General features: G+C 35.8%; 1 long non-coding RNA gene across 1 annotated transcript in view; it reads right to left on the bottom strand.

Moving 5' to 3' along the window:
* The window catches only part of LOC145674343 (uncharacterized), an 81,851-nt gene extending 70,353 nt beyond the window's left edge, over positions 1 to 11,498 (bottom strand). Inside the window, exon 1 of the long non-coding RNA XR_014128899.1 lies at positions 11,388 to 11,498. This is a non-coding gene — a long non-coding RNA (uncharacterized LOC145674343). The remainder of the gene's footprint in view (positions 1 to 11,387) is intronic.
* Between the last annotated feature and the right edge of the window lie 3,258 nt (positions 11,499 to 14,756).

Genomic DNA, 14,756 nt, shown 5'->3' with positions numbered 1-14,756 from the left:
AGGGGTACCTTGGCCCACCCCTTAAATTTTGGAAATTGACCAATTTAAACATTTGGTATAATTGTATAGGACCCTAATATATATTACTATAACCTCGTTCCCTTTTAGGGGTACAAAATTGACAAAATATAAACGTAAGCAATACGTTGTACCACGTGTTTCGTTTTTTACCTAATTTATGCCATTGGGTGAGGTCCTATTACCTTATACCGTTATATGGTCACGTATGGGGATGCATTTCCTATCATAAGACATATGTACATTTGTGCACCCGTTTAAAATTTGGGAGGGGTACTTTGGCCCACCCCTTTAATTTTGGAAATTGCCCCTTTTACATGTTTGGTATTATAGTATAGGACCCTAATATGACTCTTAGAATCTTATGAATCTTGAATCTTATGACTCATAGACGAAAGGCAATACATGCTACAACAGTTTGAAATTTAATCATAAGGTGATGTAATTTGACACTAGCAAAGTTATTGTTAATGCAATTTGATTGGTTGATCACTATCTTTCCTGCAATCTGATTGATTGATCACTATTTTTCGTGCAATCTGATTGGTTGATGATTTTCAAATCTTTGCTGCATTCAGTTTTAAGTTTTGTTTAATATTTAAAAATCTTGGTTTCGTTCAACATTTTGCACTCACTGATAAATATGATCAAAACCGTTTATTTGTTAATCGAATAGTTAAAAAACGGATTAAGTTTGACGGTTAACCGTGAAACGTAAAATTTTTAGTTTGAAATTTTTTGTTTGAAAATTCGAATTTTTTTGTTTTTGAGAGAAAAGATTTGAAAATCATCAACCAATCAGATTGCAGGAAAGATAGTGATCAGCCAATCAAATTGCATTAACAATAACTTTGCTAGTGTCAGATTATATCACCTTATGATTAAATTTCAAACTGTTGTAGCATGTATTGCCTTTCGTCTATGAGTCATAAGATTCAATAAAGTTAGCTATCAGATTTCTAAAGCTCAAGGTCAAATCAATCACCACCAATGATCTTAGACTATGAGCTGTGACTAAAGTTCAAAGTATTGTTTCTAATTTCGCGCCTTATGTTAAAATTCTGTTTATCACCATTCCCAAATTTAAAGAATACTTCTCTTGATATACCTAAGTCTTAGAGTTAATCATATCATTATATGTTCAATAAGGTCAATACTGTCCGTCAATTGTTTACCTGAGTAGAACCAACTGTTTTCTAGAAGTATGTAGTCAAACTTAAGAAGTACCACAACAAAGGAAATGAATCTCTGTACACTACCTCATCAAAGACAATCACGTGGTACAACGTCTTGCTTACGTTTATATTTGGCGGTAATAATCAAAACCAATGACGTAATTTCATTTGACAATTATCAAATTATCCTACAAAGTTTCAATGTACCAATGTCCTGGACTCCTAATCCCATCATAGGTCAATAACTGATCACGTGATCATACTCATATTTGACAATGATTTACCCAATGAATGAGATACTATCCAATTTTAAGAAGAATTGCCAATTATTGATATGACAATAAGAAATGTACCCCCTCTCAAAATTTAAGATTGGTACACAAATACACCTGTGTCTTATAAAAAAGTAATAAATCCTGTACTCATTTAATAATAAAGCCGTATCAAAAAATAGGTCAATAACCTTTAAAGTTTGAATATTTGGTCATAAGAGGAACACCAACATCTACAATGGGTCCTAGAAAACGTTTACCGAATTTTGTTATTTGATAATTCCCAAATTTAAAAGGGAACATAAACATATAAAGGTAATAAACCTCTGTACATACCCTTATAACGTGCTAAATACTTATCAAAGGGGTCAATAACCTCCGAAACTTGATTTTTGGTAGTTCTTTACCCATGAAAGGGAACGATGTGGACCATCCAAATTTATAGTGGTACATATTGAAGTCCTGTACTATGATACCAAATGCTTATATTAAACAATTTCTAAAACCAAGTGGATGAGCCAAGATACCCCTCCCAAATTTTTAAAGGGTGCGTCAATGTACCCATGTCTTATGATAGGAAATGAACCCATATATATGATCATATAACCATATAAGGTAATAGAACCTCATCAAAGGGGAGAAATTGGGCCAAAAACCAAACACATGGTACAACATATTGCTTATGTTTATATTTTAGCAATTTTTACCCATGAAAGGGAACAAGATGGACCACCCAAATTTATCATGATAAATGTTGAGGCATGTACTATGATATCGAATCCCCTCCCGGGGTGCATCAATGTACCATGTCTTATAATAAAAAATGGACCAATATATACATGAACATATAACCATATAAGGTAATAGGACCTCATCCAAGGGGATAAATTGAGCCAAAACCAAACATGTGGTTGTACTAAAATTTGGCTATTTCGTACCCATGAAAAGAAACGAGGTGAACCACCCAAATTTATACTAATCTATATTAGGGTCCTATACTATAATACCAAGCATGTAAAAGGGGCAATTTCCAAAATTAAAGGGGTGGGTCAAAGTACCCCTCCCAAAAATTTAAACGGGTGTACAAATGTACCTATGTCTTATGATAGGAAATGCATCCCCATACGTGACCATATAACGGTATAAGGTAATAGGACCTCACCCAATGGAATAAATTAGGTAAAAAACGAAACACGTGGTACAACGTATTGCTTACATTTATATTTTGTCAATTTTGTACCCCTAAAAGGGAACGAGATTATAGTAATATATATTAGGGTCCTATACAATTATACCAAATGTTTAAATTGGTCAATTTCCAAAATTTAAGGGGTGGGCCAAGGTACCCCTCCCAAATTTGTCAAGGGGTGCATTAATATACCCATGTTTTATGAAAGGTAATGAACCCCTGTATACGCTCATATAACCATATAGGATAATAACACCTTATCAAAGGCGATAAATTAGGTCAAAAGACCAAACACGTGGTTGTACTAAAATTTGGTAATTTTGTACCCATGAAAGGGAACGAGGTGGACCACCCAAATTTATAGTGATACATACTAGGATTCTATACTATTATACCAAATGTTTAAATTGGGCAATTTCTAAAAATGAAGGGGTGGGTCAAGGTACCCCTCCCAAATTTTTAAAGGGGTGCACCAATATACCCATGTCTTATGAAGGGTAATAGACTCCTGTATACGCTCATATAAACATATAAGGTAATAGGACCTCATCCAAGGGGATAATTTATGTAAAAACCGAACACGAGGTACTACGTATTGCTTACGTTTATATTTTGGCAATTTGGTACCCCTAAAAGGGAACGAAGTGGACCATCCAAATTTATCATAATACATGTTAGGGTTCAGTACTATAATACCTAATGTTTAAATTGGGCAATTTCCAAAATTTGAGGGGTGGGCCAAAGTACCCCTCCCAAATTTTTCAAGGGGTGCATTAATATACCCATATCTTGTGAAAGGTAATGGACCCCTGTATACGCACATATATACATGTAGGGTAATAACACCTCATGAAAGGGGATAAATTAGGTAAAAACCCCCGAAATTTGACTTTTTGGCAATTTTTTACCCATGAAAGGGAACGACATAGACCCCCAATACTGATAGAAGTACATACTATGGTCCTAGGCTACCAAACCAAATTTTTAGATTTAGCAATTTCCAAAATTTAAGGGGTATGTTCCTAGGTACCCCTGCCAAATTTAAAGGGTGGGCCATGGTACCCCTGCCAAAATTTAGAGTGGGTGGTCCTATGTACCCCTAGGTCATTGACCCCGGGCCAAGGTCATTGACCTTTGACCTATGACGTCACAAAGACGGGGTCAAAGTCCAAAACGCAGTCAGGTGTCCCCCTTACTACTTATATATACAGGGTGGTCCAAAAGTTTGGAAACCTCTCGCATAAATGTCAAATACTGCAAAATATTACCAAAGGAATAATGTAGGGGAGTAATAAAGGTGAGGAAAAATTGGGGAGGACACGGAACAATGAATGCCGCCATCTTGAAATCAGCCATCGTGAATCATACATATAGTTTATAAATTGAAAACAACATGTTGACGCCTTATATGAATTAGACATCGCTAGCCAGTACGAAATTATGACAAGTGTTAATATGCATCCAATAAGCGGTTACAGATTCAATATCCTCTCCCTATAATTGTATGTGCAGCTAATGAAAAGACGGTCTAATACAAATCTGTGTTTGGCCTTAGAATACAAAATTAAAGTTCGCTGTTTTGCACTCACACCATCTTCGAAGAAACACTAATACTTACTGAAATATGATTTAGTTCAAGATTACGTTGTTTCGGTAAGATTAAAAGATTCAGTGTACAATCTTATAATATATTACTGCGCTGACATGTAATATACAGCAGCTCCACATGACTGATAGTTTATCACTGCAATATGTATGAGGCTTTCACTACAACTTTAATTCAGGGACGAAGAGCAATCCGCATTACGTACAAGACAATATGCCTTATCCCTTTGTAAGGCTCATATAGAGGATCTCGATTGCGGTCACAACATTATTCATCACGCATTTCCAGTTAGATGGGGCTGAGTCCTTCAGCTACACTTGGCCGCAGATACTTCCAATGCTCAACCTTTGTACTACTCATGGTCAACTCAATAAACCTTATTGTGCAGATAAGCAAGGACACAGAGCTACTAACATCAGCGTATATGTAACTTTTCGGTAACGCTAACAAAGCTATCATATAAATGATATGACAATAGATAACAAATAAAACTCTTCACTAAACACAAAGTATTTGAGTCCAATGTACTATCCAACCGCTTTCATTGATCTCAGAAACGATATAAATGGTTAAAACATATATTTTTTGGTTCATTTTTTTTTTTACTGATTTTTCATTTTTATGTGTTCATGGTTACATGCATTTTATGGACAGTGAAAATATTATTGTCCTGAAACTCCGGGTTTCGAAGCTGGAGACATACTTATAATCAAATATCAATACCGAGTCATAGGCGTCGAAGTTGACAAATTCGATTTTTGACAGCTTTTTCCCAGTTTCTGAGCACTTTGCGGTGGCTCAGTAGCAGGGCACCTACCTCTGGTATGTAGGGTCCATGGTTCGATTCCCAGGAAAGTAAATTAGTGGTGAACAACATCATGTCCGTTAGTTTTCTCGGGGGTACTCCAGTTTCCTCCCACTTTCTCATTCCACCAATTCTTCCATCATTATTCTTTTGCTTTATTCATCTCTCTTACATAAAAGGCCATTATCGCGGGACGTTAAACTCAAAGATTTCTATGAAAAGGGGAAGTGTTTAAAATTCACTAGTAATTCCATTTAATATTGACTTCTACATCGCAGAAAACCATAAATGATAATCGAGAAGCAAATTTTTCAATCAATTCAGTGTTGGAAAAATGTGTTCCGCTAACCCTCTATTCAAACCATTGGTGATGAAAAGCAACTTTTTTCTGTTTCAATGTTGATCGTCATAAAACAAGAACGGTAATATATAATGACAGGCTTGTTTCTGGAATCGATTCAGTGTCTTAAGAAAAGTTCCACTTTTCTCCTGATGTTCTCTACTAAGACAAGAAGTTGTAGAAATTTAATGTATAACACGTTTCATCTCATGCTATCTTCTATTGCAGTCGGAAGTTATAAATGTGCTTCAACACTGAATTCCATAGTTTTGAAGTCTACCGTAAATTTTACAACTGTGAAACGAAATTCACTTCTTTCTTTATATTCCTGAAATATTTTATATTTATCTTGAAACAATTAAGGACTAAGTTGTTTGCGTTTTAAAAAAATATCTTTAAGCTTGGGGTTCAGAAGGGAGAGTGAAGTTGGTCCATAGGATTATTTTCTCAATATTTTAAAAATGGTTTGTAAAGCTAAAAAAAATCATAGAAATAATAATAAATAACAAACGAAAAAGAAACTATTTATATGTATTTGCAATCAACATTTTACCTTTGCGGCAGTGACAAATATGCTCCAACAATTGCTTCTACTATGCTTTTTAGAACAAGTTACGTTTCCTCCTCAAAACAATAATTATTTTTAAAAGAAAAACAAAAAAACTTGTATTCCTAACTTCCATTTTGATCTAGTGACTAATGCAAATTTGTTCACTGTTTTTTTAAATATTTCTTTATGCTTGTGAAATAAATACTTTTCTACCTCAAAACAATAAATAACTAAAAAATAATCTATTTGTGTTTCTTTAGCTTATAGAGAAAGCAATATAAGGTCGTTTTTAGTTTTTGTACTTGTTTCTGGACAAACAGATTTATGTCAACACATTAAATAATCTATGAAAAAAATATTAGTATTTGTTTCGAATAAAATTTTAAACTGGGATCCAGCAGGAACTTGCAACTTAGATATATTTTATTTATACAAACATTTCTCCGGTTTGTATATATTAATTCAATGCATTCAATATCTGTCGGTAAAGAGAAATAGTATAACTTTACAAGATATTCAAACATCTTTTCCGAATTTATCCAAGGAAAGCACCCACGCCGGAATTCGAACTCACGACTACGAGCACAGAAAGAACACAAGTTAGTCACAAAGTCAGAAGGAAGCACATAGTTTTTCTCGATATGTCACTCTAATTTCACATCAATCAAAATTATTAGAAACTGTGCGGAATTCCTTACTAGTTAAACAATGTGATACAACATAACAGTAGAATACGAAAATGTAATTATCCGATTGTGCTGACATCTCAATATTCTCTTGATATTACACCTGATCTCATTTATTGCCGTGCATCAGTGATAGAACAAGCCAGGAAATTTGTGATCTGTGACCTGAAAAACCCAGAGGCAGTCAGACTCATGACGTACCATACCTGCTGACCTGGGCACACCCGCAACCCAGTCTGACCCGAAAAGCAGACTAATGACCCATAGTGACCGCGTCTCACCTGGAAAGCCCCTTGACTCGGAGTGACCCGGACATAACCCGATATAAACTGCAGACCACGAAGTATTTTCATACGCATGGAAATTAGAGTAAATTGATCGATGATGATCACTCCTTGACAGTTCTCACAGACATATCACGTGATAGTAATAATGGTGTATCCAAGTATAAATTGACGTGCGGAATAGGTTGTCAACTTCGCTAGAAGTTTTGGTAGGTATTGTTAGAGTACTTGAGTTATAAAGTGCAAATATGTCAATTTCAAGGATATTTTATAAAATTACACATAACATTACGGGATTCTATGCAAAACTTGTCTTTGATATCATTAGTCATCTTTGCTGATACCAGAGGTAGAATGGCTTTCCAAAGTGGTTTATTTTTTTTCTTTACATGTAACCACTGGCAAGAACTTTCTTGCGAGAAAGAAAGTGAAATTATCATTTGATCATCCTGATGACTGCATGTGTTGCAGAAAGAATTAGTACGAGAGAAGTGTTAGTACAAGAGAAGTGTTATGAATATAGTTTATTGGATGCAGTGTTTGGAGTGCGCGGTGAGCAAACAAGAAGTGAGTAGTCATATGATGCGCTAACTAGTACGAAATAAATTTGTGGAAATGTTTGGGTGTGTAATAGGTTTGTAATATTAAAATTTAAGTAGTAAGAAAATAAAATATGTCCAATGTTCAAAAGTTTTGTGGTTAACACAAACAGTTTTTAAAATTGGACATGCAATACGAAAAACTATGGATATAGATATATGGACAGCACATTTTACTATTATCCTCAAGAAAGTTTTCACTTACTCATTTCTCCAGCGGAGTTTTTTTTTTCTTTTTTTCTTGCTTGCCCCAGCGCACTTTAACATTTTTATATGTTGCCTTACGTAGCTTGAAATAATGTAAATATCATTTTGTTATCCATGTACTAAATAGGATACACGGTTGCCTAACATACTTGCATCTAACTATTTTTCTAATGAAATCGTATTCTTTTTTGTATATAGGTTTCCCATATACAAAGGTATAGGGTATAGGTTTCCTTTGGGTATAGGTTTCCTATATGTGGCCCCACGTAGCGTAGTCGCTAACACTCTCACCTTCGGTGCGAGAGGTCCCGGATTCGATTCCTTGTGGGGGCACTCGGCCGAAAAAGTGTAAAAGCTTTTTCAGGTCAACCGCCCTGAGTGAGGTTTTCCTGGGTTTTTCTCATTCACACCATGCAAATGCCGGGGTGGTACCTACCTTATAGGTCCCAGGCCTCTTCCTTCCTTCTCCAATGCATTCTTCCTCCCCTTTCCCTGGATTGTGTGCTCGCCGAGGGACGTCATCTCTCAAAACGTGAAGGGCTAAATGGTCTTAGATGCCGAAAGCCCAGAAATCTAAATCCTAAACCCTAAATCCTAGGTTTCCTATGATCCTGATTTTGAATGCTAAGTCATTTCTCTCATGTTCTTCGCAAGTACTAAAGGGTATTATATAATTTATTCGATAATGGTAAGTGGATGGATCACTGTTCAAAACCCACATCTTTTTTTCTGTTTGTATATTTTGAAGTTATAAGGAAGAGTTTTTGAGGTGGCCATCATCGGTCAACTTACTATATGTGAGTCTGCTAATGTAATTATAACAAAGAGTATCTTCTCGTTTCCCTCTGTGTTCTCACTAGGGATGCAAGCGCTTGGAAAAAATAGGCTTTCTGGGAAAAAATGAAAATAAAATATTTCAGTTTAACGTTTCACAATTATGCCTTTTTAGGCTAAGAAAGACGATGATTAAAGCAAGTGAACGATGATGGAAGAATTGATCGAATGAGAAAGTGCGAGGTAACAGAAGTATCCCGAGAAAACCCACGGACACGATGTTATCCACCACAAAATTGGTCGGGGATTGAACTGGGAACCCCACGCACCAGAGGTAAGCGCTCTACCACTGAGCCAACGTGAACCTTTTTTTTTTTTTCAAATAATTTTTCACGGCTTTTTGCCTGTGAAATTTCGGGACTGATTTTCAAAATATTTCAATTTGAGTGAAGAGATAAATTTATGTTGCGTATCTGTTATCCCATTATAACGCTAATATACAATGAATCACTCAATTGTAAAAAGAAAGTCCAAAAAACCATGATCCAAAGTAAAGCAGTCATTCGATAGGAAAGAAAAAAAGGCATGAGTTTTCTAGTTCCAATTAACTGTTTATAGAGCTTTTAAATTAACGTTCAACGAAAATCACGGGGACACTCGGTCGAAAAAGTGTAACAGCTTTTTCAGACCAGCCATCCTGAGAGAGGTTTTCCTGGGTTTTCCTCATTCACACCAGACAAATGCCGGGATGATACTTAACATATAGGTTCCAGGCCGCTTCCTTCCTTCCCTTTCCTCGGATAGTGTGCTCGCCGAGGGACGTCATCCCTCATACGAGACGGGCTAACATGGACGTATATAAAACCCAGAAATGTAATTCCTGATCCTAATCCCAACTTCGTTGCAACTATATATAAGATCTATTGAGGCTGCCAAAATTCGAGAATAGAATATTTAGAACTCTATCCACAAGTTTCTTATTCAAAAATCGTGGCACATTGTAACAGATACGACAGAAAAAATATAAAAATAATAATGTTAAACTAACATCATACCAAAAATAGCTGTTTATGACGTTAATTTTGTAAACTGAACTCTGGAGCTTAGAATAAAATTTTTCCCGAACGGAGAACAAGATGTAAGCAAGATTTTATACCAGCACAAACATGTTTTACTATGTTTCTTGGTTTATTGTATGTTTCTCTTAACTACGAGACTCCATTTAAGCACCCCGCCAAGTGAACTTTGTGGTGGACAAACACCGTGCTCGTGGGTTTTCTCGGGGTACTCCCGTTTCCTCCCACTTTCTTCATTCCACCATTTCACTCATCTCTCATCATCACCGTCTCCTTTAGCCTAACCGGCATAACCGTGGGACGTAAAACTCAAAGATTTCATTTCATTTTTCCATTTAAGCAACCACTAAAAAACATATATCAAGATGTATAACTTTCGGCTACTTGATAAAATGTTTAGGCAACTAAAACAACACTTTGGTCATATGGGTTGCATAACTTATACTTACACGTAGTAGATGCAAGGTCAGGGTCACAACCAGTTAAGATAGCGAGCCCAGGACTGAACATAGATTCACACTACTTAATGCTATAAATGCATTTAATTAATTGTAGAATCCACTGCAGAAAAACAGAAGTGGTGCTTGAACAAGAAAATTTTTAAAATGTCAAGAAAGCAAAATTTTTTGTCTCACCCCCACCAAAAATGACTTTTTATAGGAAAAAAAACATTCACCCTAATGAAAAGCTGGGTTTTTGCACCTCTACTTTTCAGTAAATGAATAATTTTCTTTCTCGCTTGTCAATTGTATCAAAGCGTTGCACTGAAATATAACTACATGGTTTATAAGTGCATAAATTCGTGAAAATCAAAGATATGTTAAGCTACATGTTTTTCTTATGAAAGATGGTCAAAGTTCAATCCAGGAAACATGTACATCTTATCGTTAGAATATAAAACATGCTGCCAAACTCAATGTCTTGTTAAATCTTATTGTATAGTCTATATTGGAGAGCATTATATTACTTCCCAGTATAGTATAATATGAAATTATATTTCAAATGTTCAAAACATGGTATTCCGATTAAGATATGTCACACCGGAATGCAAATAAATGAGTATTCGGGATCGAGTAGTGGGCAATCATTAACTCACCATAAAATTTTGGACGATTACTGAGGAACTGATATTTTGACTGCTTCCGAATCGTCGGGTCGTCAAATAAATTCAAGTCACTGAGTCTGTCCGAGTTGCCGGGTATATTCAGGTTGCCAGGTCTGCCTGGGTCACCGAGTTCGTTCGGGTCACTGAGCCTGTACGGGTCACAGAGTATGTCCGGGTCGCCCGTTATATTCGGCTCAACGGGTCTATCAGGATCACAGAGTCTGTCCGGGTTGTTGGGTATATGCGGGTCCCCGGGTCTGTCTGAGTGATCGAGTATGTCCGGGTCACTGAATCTGTCTTGGTCACTGGGTACATTTGTGTCACCGAGTCTGTCTGAGTCACCGGATACATTAGGATAACGGGTTCTGTCTGGGTCACCGAGCCTGTTAAGGTCACTGAGTATTTCTGGGTCTTCGGAAATTTTAAGGTTACTAGGTCTGAAAAAACGAGACCCAGATCCGGATGATTCAGATAAAAGTCGTGACAAATGTGACCCATAATCTGCTCTATCACTGCCATGCACATGATTTTTTTCTTTTCCTTATCCTTGTGGAAAAACAGCATAATTCATCTAAAACAAAAGAATTTGTCTTTGAGAGTACAATGGAAAACAACTAAAGAATTAATTTTAAAAATACATAGTATAGATAGCTGTTTGAAGGAGAGCATCGGAGATTTGACCTCATTGTAATATGACTTACCTTATTTTTCACTCAGCCCTTGTTCCCAGTTGTAAAGATGCTTCCGACGTTTGTGAAAACCAAAGCAACTGGATCAAAATGCAGTCGTTACGCTCCACAATAGACCATAAGAGACTGACTCAACGATCTGACTTTCGGTAGTTTTGCATTTTCTTGGCAATGCAGAAGGAACTGACGATTTCACACTTCAGAACAGGAAATCACCACGTCTAAAATTGTATTTATGAAGTATTTAGCATGCCATTATATCAAAATGCTAAGGATATTAAATCAGAACATGATTGCTTCTGCAAATTAAATGCTTGATTTATTCGCAAAACAGAGATATGTCCAGTCCTAACACTGCGAACGTAGTAAATTTCTAATCTCAGAAGATTAAACAAGTTTATTCTTGTTGTGCTTCGGTACACGTGGTTTATTGGTTTGGTAGAAATTACCATCCAATGATAGAAATGTCATAAAAGTTAATCGAAATTAAATTGACGTATACATTTTATCAGAATTACACAGAAAGATTTGTAAGATTGTGTTATTAATACGTCCGTCAGTCTGTCCGTTACTTCGCACCATAACTCTTGAACGGATATGAATTTTTCAATTGCTATTTTTATTCCAATAGAGAGTTAGAGTGTTGTCCCGGCCAAGTTTGTTAATAGACTCACTTGTTAATGTATTAATGTATAACTGAGTCTTTGACGGTGGTGGCAAGCTATAGCCCATATTCCAGAACGTAAGCAATCTTTTAAAATCAGCCACAGATTAACTAACTAACTCTCTAGTTTATGGGAACCCGGACGTTCAATGTCGCGTTCACAAAAATTCTCCATTGACTTCTGTTCTTACCCAATAGGATGCAATTTCTGCTTTGTATTCCTATTTCTGCGAGATCTATGTTAATATTGTTCTCCCATCTACGCTTAGGTCTTCCTAATGGATGTTTTTTCCATTGGATTTCCAGTCAGAACTTTAAAACTATTCCTATTTTCTTCCATTCTGGCTTCATTACCTGCCCACCTGAGCCTCCCAGACTTGATTACTTTAACAATGTTTGATAAACTATATAAATTCTGCAGTTTCTCGTTATGAAGTTTCCGCCAATCACCATTCCCGTTCCTCTTGGGTCCGAATATTCGTCACAAGATTTTATTCTCAAATACTTTCTGCCTGCGTTCTTCCACCAGAGTAAGAACAACTTCCAGTTTTGATCATCTACATAGAGCAAAAACGATTAGAAATATCAAGAAGAGTTTTTTGGTATCGATTTAGTGTTTTAGGAATATATATTATCTTCTCTCTTAATCTTTTCAAATCGAAAGTAACAGAAATCAACCACTTGCAGTTTTAACGTTCATCATCATACAATAGAAATTGTAATAGCGAGAAGTTGCTTTAAGTAATCAAATAAACGTCCTAAAAATATTTCACTTCGCCTGTAATATCGCTTCTCAAACCGGTGGCTCATTGGTAGAGCGCTTACTTCTGGTGCACGGGGTCTCTGGTTCGATCCCCGGCTTAGTAAATTTGTGGTGGACAACGTCATGTCCATAGGTTTTCTTGGGGATGTATCGTTTCCTCCCACACTCTCATTCCGCCATTTCTTCCATCATCATTCACTTGCTTAAGTCATCCGTCTCCCTTCGCCTAAAAAGCCTATACGTGGGACGTTAAACTGATATTCCATCTTACATATATTCAAAACCTGTGTTGGGACGATATTTTCAAGTATGAGCATACATAGATTATAGCAGAACAAAAGTTTATTATCGATCGTTTCCCTTTTAATCTTATTTTGGTCTCTCTCAGTTTCATTAGTGTTGGCGTGTGTTTGTCACCTTTTGAGCCAGAAAAGAAATAAAAGTGTTTGTACAAACAACTGCCATTCTTTTGTGAAGAAGTTATGGGATTCTGAGAGCAATTAAACACCAAAAGTCAAGAACTTCTCTCGCTCTTTGCAGATGGAATTTATGTTCTTATTCTTTTTACCATATCATGTTCAAGAAAGTTCCGCAAGACCTTCAACCAGATGAGGACATGCAGTTAATTGCTTCGAAAGTTGTGGAAATGAACGTAATCACTCATTGTTTGATGGTGTTTCCCATAAAATAGCAATAATTTGTCGATTATATTACGATTTTACAGATTAGAATCTGGTATTACTCATGCTGATTATATAGAATGAATTCTATCAAGATCCCGTTGTAGCGAATCAATCTGCAACACAAAATATTCAGTAGTAGCAGTATAATTAACTAGCATTAAATACCCGCTTTGCTGGGTTAAATTAAGGAAAAATAGTAACATGTTTCGTTAGTCAGTCACTTTTTACTATTACTAAAACGCTCCCTGGCATCGGTCATTTTGATATATATATATATATATATATATATATATATATATATATATATATATATATATATATATATATATATATATATATATATACATTCCCTCCCACAATTTTTGCGGAGCTGAATTTGGATTTAAATGGCATCAGAAGTGTCCCTGTTCATCTCAGCGACCTCAAAAACTATAGATTCGACACTAATATCGGTCATTTTCGATTATTTGTAAATGTCTTTCACCTCATTTAAGTTACATCGTCAAAGTAATATGACATAAATCATCGCATGTTTGAACTTAATCTAGGTTGAAAATTTGATCGAGATCGGTCACGTGGTTCAAGAGTGAAGTCACATAGACAGTCACTTCCATTTTTATTTTTTTTAATCTTATTTTTATATCTCCGCCTCCCCTCCCCGACGTTGCACCGTCAAAGTTAAATGATAAAAATTATCCCAAGAACGAACGTCATTAATGTTGAAAATTTGATCGAGATCGGTTGAGTGGTTCAAGAATTATTAAGTTTTATTCTTTTTCATTTATTTCCCCTCCTCCCTCCACCTCCCCTAAGATTTACTGTCAAAATAAAATAATGAAAACTCCTCAGGTTTAAACTTCATACATGTTGAAAATTTGATTTCATCGATCGGGTGGTTCAAAAGTTATTCATTCACGAACATAGTCACTTTTATTTTTATATTTATGATTTATGTATATATTATCATATATTACCCGCTTCGCTGAGTTGAAATGAAAATTTAAGTGCACAACTCCGTATCTCATGTGTTTAGTATATGAGATATGCTGTTTTTGTTCTTAATGGCATCGATTTAAACAGCTCCGGAAAATCATTGATCATCTCGGCGACCCCAAAACCCATGCATTCGACACCAATATTGGTCATTTTTGATCATTTATATATATATACATATATATATAATTTCCCCCTCCCCTATGTTGCGGGCCATGGCATCGAAAGTGTCACCGTTAATCTCAGTGACCCCCAAAAATGTGTATTCAGCACTAATA

The sequence above is a fragment of the Thermobia domestica genome, chromosome 17 (assembly GCF_964235325.1).
Source record: "Thermobia domestica chromosome 17, izTheDome1.hap1.1, whole genome shotgun sequence".
Taxonomy (NCBI): domain Eukaryota; kingdom Metazoa; phylum Arthropoda; class Insecta; order Zygentoma; family Lepismatidae; genus Thermobia; species Thermobia domestica.
The sequence above is the reverse complement of the archived record's forward strand: the minus strand, read 5'-3'. Positions and strand labels throughout refer to the sequence as shown.